This window comes from Eurosta solidaginis, chromosome 5 (assembly GCF_040869045.1).
Source record: "Eurosta solidaginis isolate ZX-2024a chromosome 5, ASM4086904v1, whole genome shotgun sequence".
Taxonomy (NCBI): Eukaryota; Metazoa; Arthropoda; class Insecta; order Diptera; family Tephritidae; genus Eurosta; species Eurosta solidaginis.
Window position 1 is genome coordinate 266,744,487 of NC_090323.1, and position 13,966 is coordinate 266,758,452.

Genomic DNA, 13,966 nt, shown 5'->3' on the forward strand with positions numbered 1-13,966 from the left:
GATATCACTGTCCACCACTGTTAGACCTCGTTGTATTGATTATATATTGATAAATATTATCTATTTAATAAATGTTCAAAAATTTAAAATAAGTAAGCTTAGCCACATTGCATTCATGTCAACACAAACGAATGCGGCGTTGAAAAGAAGAAACGATGACCCGCTGAGCTGTTAAGCCAAGCTTAACTGCAAACCAAGGCAATAAGAAATGGATGGAAATCATTAAAAGAAAAGAAAACAAATTCTTCACTCTTCATAGATATTTATATAAAAATAAAGTTTAAGAGAAGCAAATAAATTTATATGCAAAGTAAATGATTTATCAATGTGACGAAGAGTATTGAAGATAAATTAAAAATGGAAAGATGCGTTAAGCCGCTTAACTCGTACAAACAAGCGCTCATTATACTTAAGATCACAATTAATTCGTACGAGGAACCAACAAAAACGCAAGAAAAATTAGATGCCAATTATAATATTTATAATAACAAAAACAATAGTGAAATAAGGCGGAGCTATTCGACTAAGCTTAAGCAGTAAATTAACAAGCGCGTGACTATTGAATGACAACAAAAACAACACAACGTTGTCTACAATATATCGCAGCATTTGTTTGCAATGATGCATCAACAATGAAATTTTTAACATTAATTTTTTGTGGAATGTTGTTTGTGCTCTGTGAGTGATCGCATATTTCAATAGCTCCCACAATGTAAGCGCACAAGCTAGCGGGAGACCGCTGGTTTTTTCAATAAGCAGTGAATAGAAAAATGCCAGTGGCAATATTTATCAAATCTCGTGGATTCAGTTTTTTTTTTTATTTTCGTTATTTTAATTTTGCAACTGAAACAGTGCGAACACTTTTGGGAAGAAATTCAAAAATTCGAGAAAACTTTAGAAAAATTACTTTTTATTTGGAGTTTTCAGAAAAATCTACAAGATTCAGTGAACTTCAAATAAAAAGTTCCAAAGTAAAATGTAAGAATTTAATTAGCTTCCCCAAGTTCAGGTGAAGTACCATAGCACCTTTGTCAAAACTGACTTGTATTATGCTGATCCAAATAAGGTTTTGCTGGTATTTTATCACTCACAAGTCGCTAATTGGTTTCGAAAAGAAAAGTTGTATCACTAATTTTTAGTGATTTTTTTTAGGCTTCGTTAAGTTCACATGAAGTTAGCAGGCCACCCTAGTAAAAACTGAGTTTTACTTCTGCTGATCGAAATGCGCCTTAGCTGGGTTTTGGCGCTAAATATCAGTGAAAAGGAAAATTGGATTCCTCTTTTTAAAGTTCTGTTTTTAGGTACTTCGCGAAGCTCCCCAAAGTTCGGTTGGGTTGAACTGGCCGGTCAATAAAGACCTCACATAGACTGAATGTGTTCATTGTGTTACCATAATTTGTTTGACGAGCAAACGGAAGAACCCCAATCAGGTGCCATGGCATATGTTATAGAATAACTCCGTCCTCTTGGCAAATACTAGCAGTTTTCTAGGACGCGGCTTAATTGCTGCCTCAGGATGTGGAAACTCTGCCACCCCTAATAGCTGGAGCCTTGACCTGGTGAGCGCAGAACGTGCTCAACCGCTTCTTCTTACAGCTCACACTTCCTACGCTTGCTGTTACTGACGAGGCCTAACTTTTAAGCTCCCCAAAAAGCACTTGAAATATCGCGAACATTTTTATTTTCTTCTAATAAGCGCATAATTAGCGGTAAAATACCAATCTGTAAATTTTTTTATCCGCCAAAAGTCCTCCGCTTACGTCACGTTCATATTCTACTTAGCTATTACTTTAAATATTTTGATTGCTTGCCCTTTCTAAGAATGTTAATATATTTAGAGGTGAAGTTATGGAAATCCTTTTTATAATAATTTTTCTTTAAATAGAACTAAATTTGTAAAATAATTCAGAATAGTCTTAAAGCAGCAAATGCATCCTCCAACTGATCGGCAAAACCGTCTTAGCCTTTATGAAGAAAAATTTGATGTTACCTCCAGAGTTAAATTATTCTTTTTTAAATAAAGCTCCTCCATATAGAATAACTTCTCTCGGTCTCATTCTTTGAATTGCCATAGAGAGCCGTTTACTTAACACCTGTACAGTGTTGCCAGGTGATGAAAAAAAAGGGCCTAGATTGACAAAAAAAAAAGGTTAGAAAAGGATAAATTAAAAAAAAAAAAGTTAAAAAAAGGCCAGAAATTTTTTTGGGAAATTCATAAAATTTTTTTTATATTTTAGTTTAGACATTTGTAAATAAAACTTATAAACACAACTTAAACATAACTTCTTGTTTTAAACCATATCAGGTACATTTTCCTTGACTAGCACATGGAATTACTTTAAATTATTATTATATATTTATGTGTATATACATAAAAAAAAAAAATATTACAAACTATTTATTTATATAAAATATTCCCCGGCGTTACTTGTGTACAAGGTGTTCTAAGGAACTATTGAAATAATTTTATTTACATTCGGAGTAAAAAGGCTAGAAAAAAGTCACGCAGCTAAACCCAAAATTTCCAGGCTAAAGGCAAAAAAAAAAGGCTAAATCTAGCCTCGAAAAGGCTAACCTGGCAACACTGCACCTGTATTCTCTTTGCTTTGCTGCTCTTCACGCCAAGCTTCCAATGCTATTTTCATAGCTTCAATAAACCAACTGATGCTGACCGCTTTTAGGCTTTTAAGTTGTTTGGCCTTTGATATTTTAATTCACAAATTAACATGCACACAAACATACACAAATTTTAGCTTAATTCATTGGAATTTTGATAGGTTAACATATTTAAAGACATAATAATTTATGAACGCGTGATCCATTCTTTCTCCCTTAGCTGCTGCTGCAGGCCAGCAGCAACAGCAAGTTCGTTGAAACAAACGTTTTTTGGGCAAATGTTGAATTTATATGCAAATCGTTACAGACAAGTGAACAAATAGTTGTGGGACTACAAATTTGAATTAAGTAGCCAGTGGCATTGTGCCCGTGACGGCAACAATTCAGCAGTTGCGTGCCGTTAGAGCAATGACCAAGATGGAAGAAGAAGATGTAATACCTGTCTATGCTTCTAAGTAGCAGTTTTTGGTGAAAAAGAAAAAAATGTATATAAATAGCTATTTTTTTTTTTGCGTTAACTGTGCTTTGTTATTGCTGCCTTTTGGTCAACATTTTACGTTTATATTGCCGCCGAAAATGGAGTCATAAACAGTTTTTGACTATTTTTGGTCATTGAATTTACGCAGTCTGCTTGACGACGATTTACTAGCTGCCTGCCTCTCTTGTCTAACACATCTACATTGTGAGTTCATATCTTCGTTAAAGCTTTTTTTGACAACCAGCTTATGATGTTACGTTGTTTTTGAGGGGATGTCAAAAATGCCAAAAACGGTTAGCTGTAATTTATTTATTTATTGATTTTATTCGATTTTAAATGATCAGTTAAAATAATTATAAATATTTTTTGGTATTTAGGTTATGAGTTGGCATAAATTTTTAAAATTTTGGTGGGAAATATTATAAAGGTGTTGACAATTTTTGAAACTTTCCTTTCGAAAATTTTTCTCTGACTTAGACCGTTGTTATTTTGTAGCAAAGCTCTTGATTTTGTATAGGTTTTGTCAGCTTGGTGGTGTAGCAAACTCCTAGTGAACGTGAAGTTAATGAATTGGTCGGTACCCTTTACTGCTTGGAATATGACTGACCTGGTACCTGTATCTGGTTGGGTATTAGTCGCTAATGCCAGCTAAGTCGCACTTCGATCAGTGTAGTATAAGTCAATGTCACTAGGTTGCTTTGGCTAAGTAAGCGGGACATAATTTTCGATAAAATATCGATCTATAAATTCTTCTTATAACACTGGGAACTCATTCAGTTTGTCCTATATTCGAAATTGAAAATTCGCGCTTAAAAAAAATATATATGAATTACTTCCAGAAGACACCGAAGTTTTCTGCAAGTACATTTCCATTTCCTCCCTCTCTACACCCCGTCAATCCGTTATTTACTTTTACTAACTTACTCTTGCATTGACCCTCCCTCTCTTTCTTCCTCTGCCTATGCCACACCTTTAAACTGCCCCTTCACTCGTCAATAACCTTTCTCCCCGCTTCCGTACTTATCTTAGTTTCCCCTTTTTCATCATTTCTCCCTTTCCTTTACACTCCCTTTCCCTCTCCATTACTCTTGCATTTCCCCCTCACTTTCTCTATTCCTATGGAATCGTTTCTGCGTCTCCTTCTTTTTCTGGGTATTCATGTCTCCATAATAGAAATATACGCCGCCGGTAAACGCCGCGAATGTCAAAATTATCGGCGCGGAGGCGGCGTCCAGCGCGTTACTATATTTTCTACTCGTTTAGGACTGTTTAGCCCATTTATTGTTCATGTCGAAAATTGGCCGGATATGGTCGAAAGTGGTATCAACGGATGCGCATCAGTGCCAGTTTTTAGAAACTAATTGCGAAATTTAACCCTTTCTAACTGTTCAAAAGTTATTTAAAACAAGTAAGGAAGGCTAAGTTCGGGTGTAACCGAACATTACATACTCAGTTGAGAGCTGTGGAGACAAAGTAAGGGAAAATCACCACGTTGTAAAAAGAACCTAGGGTAACCCTGGAATGTGTTTGTATGACAAGTGTATCAAATGGAAGGTACTAAAGAGTATTTTAAGAGGAAGTGGGCCATAGTTCTATAGATGGACGCCATTTAGGGATATCGCCATAAAGATGGACCAGGGGTGACTCTAGAACTTGTTTGTACGATATGGGTATCAAAAGAAAGGTGTTAATGAGTATTTTAAAAGGGCGTGGGCCTTAGTTCTATAGGTGGACGCCTTTTCGAAATATCGCCATAAAGGTGGACCAGGGGTGACTCTAGAATTTGTTTGTACGATATGGGTATGAAATGAAAGGTGTTAATGAGTATTTTGAAAGGGAGTGGGCGTTAGTTCTATAGGTGGACGCCTTTTCGGAATATCGTTATAAAAGTGGACCAGGGTTGACTCTAGAATGCGTTTGTACAATATGGGTATCAAACGAAAGGTTTTAATAAATGTTTTAAAAGGGAGTGCGCCTTAGTTCTATAGGTGGACGCCTTTTCGGAATATCGTTATAAAAGTGGACCAGGGGTGACTCTAGAATGCGTTTGTACAATATGGGTATCAAATGAATAGTGTTAATGAGTATTTTAAAAGGGCGTGGGCCCTAGTTCTATAGGTGGACGCCTTTCGAAATATCGCCATAAAGGTGGACCAGGGGTGACTCTAGAACTTGTTTGTACGATATGGGTATCAAATGAAAGGTGTTAATGATGTTTGTACGATATGGGTATCAAATGAAAGGTGTTAATGAGTATTTTAAAAAGGAGTGGGCCTTAGTTCTATATGTGGACGCCTTTTCGAGATATCGCCATAAACGTGGACCAGGGGGACTCTAGAATGTGTTTGTACGATATAGGTATCAAATTAAAGGTATTATTGAGGGTTTAAAAGAGAGTGGCCCTTAGTTGTATATGTGAAGGCGTTTTCGAGATATCGACCAAAATGTGGACCAGGGTGATCCAGAACATCATCTGTCGGGTACCGCTAATTTATTTATATATGTAATACCACGAACAGTATTCCTTCCAAAATTCCAAGGGCTTTTGATTTCGCCCTGCAAAACTTTTTCATTTTCTTCTACTTAATATGGTAGGTGTCACACCCATTTTACCAATTTTTTTTTTAAGTTATATTTTGCGTCAATAGACCAATACAATTACCATATTTCATCCCTTTTTTCGTTTTTGGTATATAATTATGGCATTTTTTTCATTTTTCGTAATTTTCGATATCGAAAAAGTGGGCGTGGTCATAGTGAGATTTCGGTCATTTTTTACACCAATATAAAGTGAGTTCAGATAAGTACGTAAACTGAGTTTAGAGTAAAGATATATCGATTTTTGCTCAAGTTATCGTGTTAACGGCCGAGCGGAAGGACAGACGGTCGACTGTGTATAAAACCTGGGCGTGGCTTCAACCGATTTCGCCCTTTTTCACAGAAAACAGTTATCGTGCTAGAATCTAAGCCTCTACCAAATTTCACAAGGATTGGTAAATTTTTGTTCGACTTATGGCATTAAAAGTATCCTAGACAAATTAAATGAAAAAGGGCGGAGCCACGCTCATTTTGAAATTTTCTTTTATTTTTGTATTTTGTTGCACTATATCATTACTGGAGTTGAATGTTGACATAATTTACTTATATACTGTAAAGATATTAACTTTTCTTTTAAAATTTTAATTTAAAAAAATTTTTTTTTAAAAAGTGGGCGTGGTCGTTCTACGATTTTGCTAATTTTAATTAAGCAGATATATAGTAATAAGAGTAACGTTCCTGCCAAATTTCATCATGATATCTTCAACAACTGCCAAATTACAGCTTGCAAAACTTCTAAATTACCTTCTTTTAAAAGTGGGCGGTACCACGCCCATTGTCCAAAATTTTACTAGTTTTCTATTCTGCTTCATAAGTTCAACTCACCTACCAAGTTCCATCACTTAATCCATATTTGGTAATGAATTATCGCACTTTATCGATTTTTCGAAATTTTCGATATCGAAAAAGTGGGCGTGGTTATTGCCCGATATCGTTCATTTTAAATAGCGATCTGAGATGAATGCCCAGGAACCTACATACCAAATTTCGTCAAGATACCTCAAAATTTACTCAAGTTATCTTGTTAACGGGCGGACGGACGGACGAACGGACGTGGCTCAATCGAATTTTTTTTCGATACTGATGATTTTGATATATGGAAGTCTATATCTATCTCGATTCCTTTATACCTGTGCAACCAACCGTTATGCAATCAAAGTTAATAAACTCTATGAGCTCTGCTCAACTGAGTATAAAAACAGGCGTTTTCGATGTCAGCTTAACACGAACTTTGCATCACCCAATTCACCAAGTTATTAAAACAAAATATTAAAAGAAAAGTTATATAATAAATTTATATGATCACTTTGCATATTTTTTTCAAAAAATCAATATGAACAATGAATTCAAATAAAATGACCCAAGGCGTTTCAAATTGTCCTCAAGTTGTTAAAAAAAGCAGAAAAGGTGCCGATTTTTTTTTTAAATTTATATTGCGATTGGTTGAAAGAATAAGCGAAATCAGTGATGCAAAATCCTTTAGTAGGTTCTAGGGCATAAACAACCTCCACTTAAGTTGAGGATATATGTACGTATGAGAAGGTTTTGAAAAATCACTTGACCTTATATTCAAACATCTGTTGTTTATTTGCGAAACTATAAAATAGTGTCTGAAATTTTAATTTTGATTTTCACACTTCATTCTCCAAGACCTAAGTCTCCCGGTTTGACACAAAGTTAGAGGCCCTCTTAAAACTAGTCCTTGGAGTGAATCACATTGATTATAGCCTATCAACCAAGTTTAAATATCACCTACACGTTACGGCTCCTTTTACAAATGTGAATACGTAGGCACATATATTTACCAGGTGAGACTTTGTCCTTCGCAAGAACACTCAAAGTGGTGAAGCAAAAGCTTTCCAAAACAATCAAACTAATGACCGTGTGTGCTACTACCCTAAGGTTGTGGACGCCGAACTAGTCTGAAAACTGAAGCTACGCGGTGATCCATAATGAGCTCTTATATAATAAGGCCGGAAAACAGCAGTTAACATCTTTCAACTTAAAATCGGTCGAGTTTCATTCTAAAATATCGTTTTGATTTAACGAAGACTATTGAAATCAATGGTGTGAACACAAACGTCTGCAAACTCACTCCCTAACGTTTAAAGGTATTTCTCTGGTACAGCTCGACAGCATGACGTCACCGAAAGTATCAGTTCGAAGTCGCAGTCCTATAGCTTCTGTGCTGGCATATGGTGTGAGGGTCAGGAGGCGTGGTAGCGACTGGTGGTTGGGATTGCTACTGTTCGCATATCGGTAATTGGAGCTCTGAAAAATAGCCGAAAAAACTGGAGGCGCCCTGTGCCAAGAAAGTCACGAGCATTAATAGACCATTAATAGCAACCTTTAGTCGCCTTTGTGCGTGACCGTCAAGGAGCCACAAATGATTTAAAAAAGTTGTGTTCGCGACGATTATTAGGAGTTTACCCTAGGTGAAACTACGCTTTGCACGAGATATGCAGACAAAAGTTTGGCTATTTTATGTATCTCTATTTCTTTTCAGCAGACGCAGCAGTGCCAATTTCAAAGACCGGGGTTAGGCTATGCCACCGCCGCCGATAAAGTGATCGGCGTAAACCTCTACTCCATAACTCTTTCCAACCTACTCCTGCGTGACTCAAAGCAAATCAAAAATAATCACTCCCTTATCAACTCTCATTTCTGTGCTACCAAGGTTCCAATCGAGCTAATACCTCTGAACTACGTCACAACGTCAATCCCATTAATACCTGACGCCAATTCCCTTGGTTCATTGTTTGGTTAATATCTCGGAACTTGAGATATCGAAGCAGAAGTTATATTTTAAAGCGACACATTTTCAGCCTATCCGCATATTTGATCTATATTTTCATGCCTTGTCTGTCACCGTTTTAAAGATGTCTCACATTCTATTATATTGCCTACCAATATAGTACCTAAAAAATGGCCTAAGAATCGATGGAGCAGTTTGAGTGGAGTGTACGAACAATCACTGGACAATGGTGCACTTATAAGGTTCGCAAAATTATTCAGCCTTCAGCCAAATGTCAACGAAATGAAAGAGATGAAGGGAAGAGAAGGAGACTGTAAATATTTAGAATAAGGCCTAGATAAAGAGATATAGGGAGCGGGGAAGGGAGAAAGAGAGAGATATGGAGAGTGACAGAGAGAGGGATGGCTACACAGAAATACAGGACAGGAGAGATGGAGAGTCATACTTAGAGAGAGAAACGGAGAGGCAGAACGAGATGAAAGCATGGCTGAACCATACAACATAAGTAAATAAAAATTCCATGCTTTTTGTTTTTGAAATTCGATGGAATATTGTCAAAATCGTAATGGGCCCGACGTTGAAGTGTGAAATCATATTAAAAAAGTTCCAATCAGCTGATTTTCGACCGTCCTGTTTATGGTTCTGTCAAGGATAAAATGAAAAGGGAGAGAGGGAAGGATTGGGAGGAGAAGTAAAACATAAAAACGTCTTAAAAGTCATGCACGTACACCAAATTCCAACTTCCTTCACCAGCACTGTGACATTAGAAACAATTTCAACCACGTCCAAATGCGCCACTTCAGAACAGCTTCAACTAATTCAATGAAACGCTGAAAAGAGGATTAACCTCAAAACTATTTTTTTTAATTTTTCGGCTCTACTCACACATTTTCCTTACTTCATCGCTCCCACTAAAATGCTACTTATATCAGGTATCATTGTTGCTTTTGTTGTGGCATATAAGTGTCAATCTTTGTCGGCTTAAATAATCCATTTTGAAGTTCAATTGCCTTGCAGCTGCACGAAAAAAAAAATGTCGAAAAAAAATATTATGAACTTGCAACATTGTTCGAAAAAGCATTTTTGTTGTGTTGGCCATACTTCTGCAATGACTTTATTTGTCCAACTTCAGCTGCAAAATGCAAAGTAATTTACTTAACTTCTTATGACTGGTCGAGTTGTTTTGGGCTTTCACGCATCACTTTTTATGTATTTCACACCTTTGACGTAAACACTAACCGCTTGCAGAGTCAACTCAACTTTGAGCACAGAAGATGACGAAGAAGAAGATGTGTCAACTCGAATTGCTAAGTGTCATTGCACGTAAGTTTTTATTTTATTTTTTTAAGTTTCAAGAGCTCTTACGTTGACAGATTTGAAACAAAAGCTAGTGTAAGTAAACCGTAAACGTTGCTGTTTCTGAGTGAGGGTGAGCACTGTTCATTAGAACTTACATTTTATTTATCTAAATTGTTCGAGAAATATTTTCTCGTATCGGCTTTTTGCGAGATTTTCGTATCACGAGTTACTCGGTAGGCTCGCATTAGTAGCATTATATAGTGCTTACGATTTCTTCTGGAAAACAATCAAGAATTTCGACAAGAAATCGAGTTCTACGAGTATTTTGAGACTGGGTAATCTCGCGAAAAGCCAAATTCTCGATTTTTTTTGTCTCGAAAATAACACTTGTGTACGAGAAGAGATGGCTAGCTTTACATTTAATACTGAAAATTTAGCGACTTAATTGAATGTCGAGAAGCTAGCGAGCTTTACGAATGTTCCGATATTCGAAAACTTATCGAAAAGCCGAAAACTCTCGCTTGTGTTCGAGATGAAGTAGTAAGTTGTATTTTCAGTATAAGAATTAAAAGTTTTTAAGTTTTTGTATAGGCTCGATTTTAGCTTAACAAAAATCTATAATATTCTAATACTTCGTCCAACAACCTTAATCGACTAATTCAAAGCGTACTTATCAATTAAAAAAACTTTAAGTGAAAGCATTTGACGAGCTAAAATTTATTACTGATGGCATTAATCTTCTGTTCATTGCTCGCCTACTTTTCCCAGCAGCCGAACAGCACAGGTGCCAGTTGCCACTCCCATCCATCTATTTATGTGCGCTTTTGATCTCAAACGCTGTTAGCGTTGTCGCTTTAAATTTACTCTCAATCAGCATCAATCACAAATAAACAATTATTTAGCACCAATTTTTTATCATCTTGTTTCCTTTGTTTATTTACCGTTTTTTTTTTGTCCATTTTAATCTTTAACTTTTTTTCCTTTTTTTTTTATTCATTTGCTGCAAAAGCTATATTTTCCTTTTGTTGTTGTCGCTTGGTATTTGCTCGTATATCAAATATTTAATTTCGCCTTTACTCAATAAATACCAATAAAATTTCGGTTAATTTTTAAGTTAATACGTTTGCCCGTTTGCCGCGTCCACTTGTCTTGGCATTTGTTTTCCTTAGTCACACAAATCTCGACGGCTGAGTGGGCAAGCAACATCAACAGCACCACCACCCGCACTTGCCATCAATAGCTTTTGTATGCTCTTATACTTTTGGTCCATCTTCATGTCGCGCTGTTTGCTTGAAATTTTAGTTGTTTGCTTGCGCATGCGCGAACGCGGTGATTTGCTTGCATCGCATGGACCTCTGTATAAATTAACACACACGTATTCGCACTTGTTGTTTGTGTACTCGCAAATGCGCAGGCGGGCGGTCGCTTTGCTTTTCTAATGGATTTGTTAACAAGAAAATATTTATGAGTTTATTTTTTGCCTTTTTTCTTTTTTTTATACTCAGCTGAGCAGAGCTCACAGAGTATATTAACTTTGATTGGATAACGGTTGGTTGTACAGGTATAAAGGAATCGAGATAGATATATCATCAGGATCGAAAAAAAAATTGATTGACCCATGTCCGTCCGTCCGTCCGTCCGTCCGTTAACACGATAACTTGAGTCAATTTTGAGGTATCTTGATGAAATTTACTATGTACATAGGTTCCTGGGCACTCATCTCAGATCGCTATTTAAAATGAACGATATGGGACAATAACCACGCCCACTTTTTCGAAATCGAATTTTTCGAAAAACCAAAAAAATGCGATATTTTATTGCCAAAGAAGGATAAAGCGATGAAACTTGGTAGGGGCATCGACCTTATGACGCAGAATGGAAAATAAGTAAAATTTTGGACAATGGGCGTGGCACCGCCCACTTTTAAAAGAAGGTAATTTAAAAGTTTTGCAATCTGTAATTTGGCAATCGTTGAAAATATGATGATAAGATTTGGCAGGAACGTTACTACTATTACTATATATGTGCTAAATAAAAACTAGCAAAATCGGATGAAGAACACGCCCACTTTTTAAAAAAAAAATTTTAAAGTCAAATTTTAACAAAAAATTTTATATCTTTACTGTATATAAGTAAATTATGTCAAAATTCAACTCGAGTAATGATATAGTGCATCAAAAAACAAAAATAAAAGAAATTTTCAAAATGGGCATGGCTCCGCCCTTTTTCATTTAGTTTGTCTAGAATACTTTTAATGCCGTAAGTCGAACAAAAATTTACCAATCCTTCTGAAATTTGGTAGGGTCATAGATTCTATGACGGTAACTGTTTTCTGTGAAAATGGGCGAAATCGGTTTGAAGCCGCGCCCAGTTTTTATACACAGTCGACCGTCTGAACTTGAAGCAAAAACTTGAGCAAAAACCGATATATCTTTACTAAACTTAGACCACGTACTTAACTGAACTCACTTTACCTTGGTATAAAAAATGGCCGAAATCCGGCTATTACCGCGCCCACTTTTTCGATATCGAAAATTACGAAAAACGAAAAAAAATGCCATAATTATATACCAAATACGAAAAAATGGTAATTTGATTTCATTCTATAGTCACCCAGGTCCACCTTTATGGCGATATCTCGGAAAAGGCATCCACCTAAAGACCTATGGTCCACTCCCTTTTAAAATACTCATTACCACCTTTCAAACACATTCTAGAGTCATCCCTGGTCCACCTCTATAGCGATATGCCGAAATGGCGTCCACCTATAGAACTATGGCCCACTTCCTTTTAAAATACTATTTAATACCTTCCATTTGATACCCATGTCATACAAACATATTCCAGGGTTACCATGGTGATTTTCCCTTATTTTGTCTCCAAAGCTCTCAGCTGAGTATGTGATGTTCGGTTACACCCGAACTTAGCCTTCCTTACTTGTTTTTTTTTTAATAAGCCTTAGAAATTGTTGTTGCTGTTATTATTATAGTTGTTTTATTTAAAGCATTTGTGTATTTATTTAATGTTTTTTTCGTGGTTTCGTATTAACCGCCTATTGCTTTCATGGGTTTTATTACTTTTTGGAATTTTATTTGTTTGTTTATCAATGATTTTTGTTAAAACGAAAACAAATACGAAATTACATAAATTAAGTGAATTTAGTGCTTGTTTTATGTGTTTGTTGTCATTTGTTTGCCCCTTTTTCTTCTGCTTCTTCACATCCGAACGCCTTCGCTTTGCGCCTGTGAATCTGTGGAATGGACCAAAGAAATCGGTAAAATGCTTTTGTTGTTTTTAGTGATATTTGTTTATGTTGCTGTCGTAATTATTATTGCTTTGGTAATTGGCGTTTGCTTTAACTTGTTTTTGTTTATGCTGCTGCTTTGGTTTCTTACTTTAAGCTTGCATTTTTAGCTAACAAACTCACTATTGGGCAATTATTTGTGCAACTAATGCAGTTTTGTTTTTTTGCACTTTCAAATTTACAAGAGAATATTGACGGCGGACTAGAAGATCAAAGTGGCTTGGTTGGCGTTAAGAAAATAGAATACATATTAGGGCGGGTCGATTTAAAATTCGCTCATTGCTCTATGAAAATCGTATCCTAGGGATCAAAGTAAGAAACTTTGCCGAAGGAACCATACCTCTAGAACGAATTCTGATGTCCCCCCCTTTGTCGAACTTTTGGGTAGGGGCAATTTCAATTCTACCAGCTGTGTCTTGTGGTGGCTTAAAAAAAACAACACAAGCAATTTTACGATCTGCAATTGTGTCACAGTGATACCTTCATTTTTTAAAACGGTTGAATAAAAAACCCACAAAACTATGTTTACGACATGCAAATGCATCACAGTGATGCCTTGGTTTTAAAAGGGGGTTGAAAACGCTAATTTCTAATAATTTTCTTTTATTTCTTTCCTATTACTAAGTCAAATTCATTTTTTCATTTACATATGATCTGACTAAATAAAATTCTAAAGAGAAAAATAAACTGAACTCCTCTTGATTTTCCCTACAAATTGGCCGGACGGGCCCTACATGTTTTGTGCTGACTCCGAACGGCATCTGCAAGGCATATGGGTTTTCACTGAGAGATTTTCATGGCAGAAATACACCCGGAGCGCTTGCCAAACACTGCCGATGGGCGACCCCGCTTAGAAAAATTTTCTTCTAATTGAAAAATCTTATTTCTGAAAATTTGACGGTGGCCGCAAAATAAA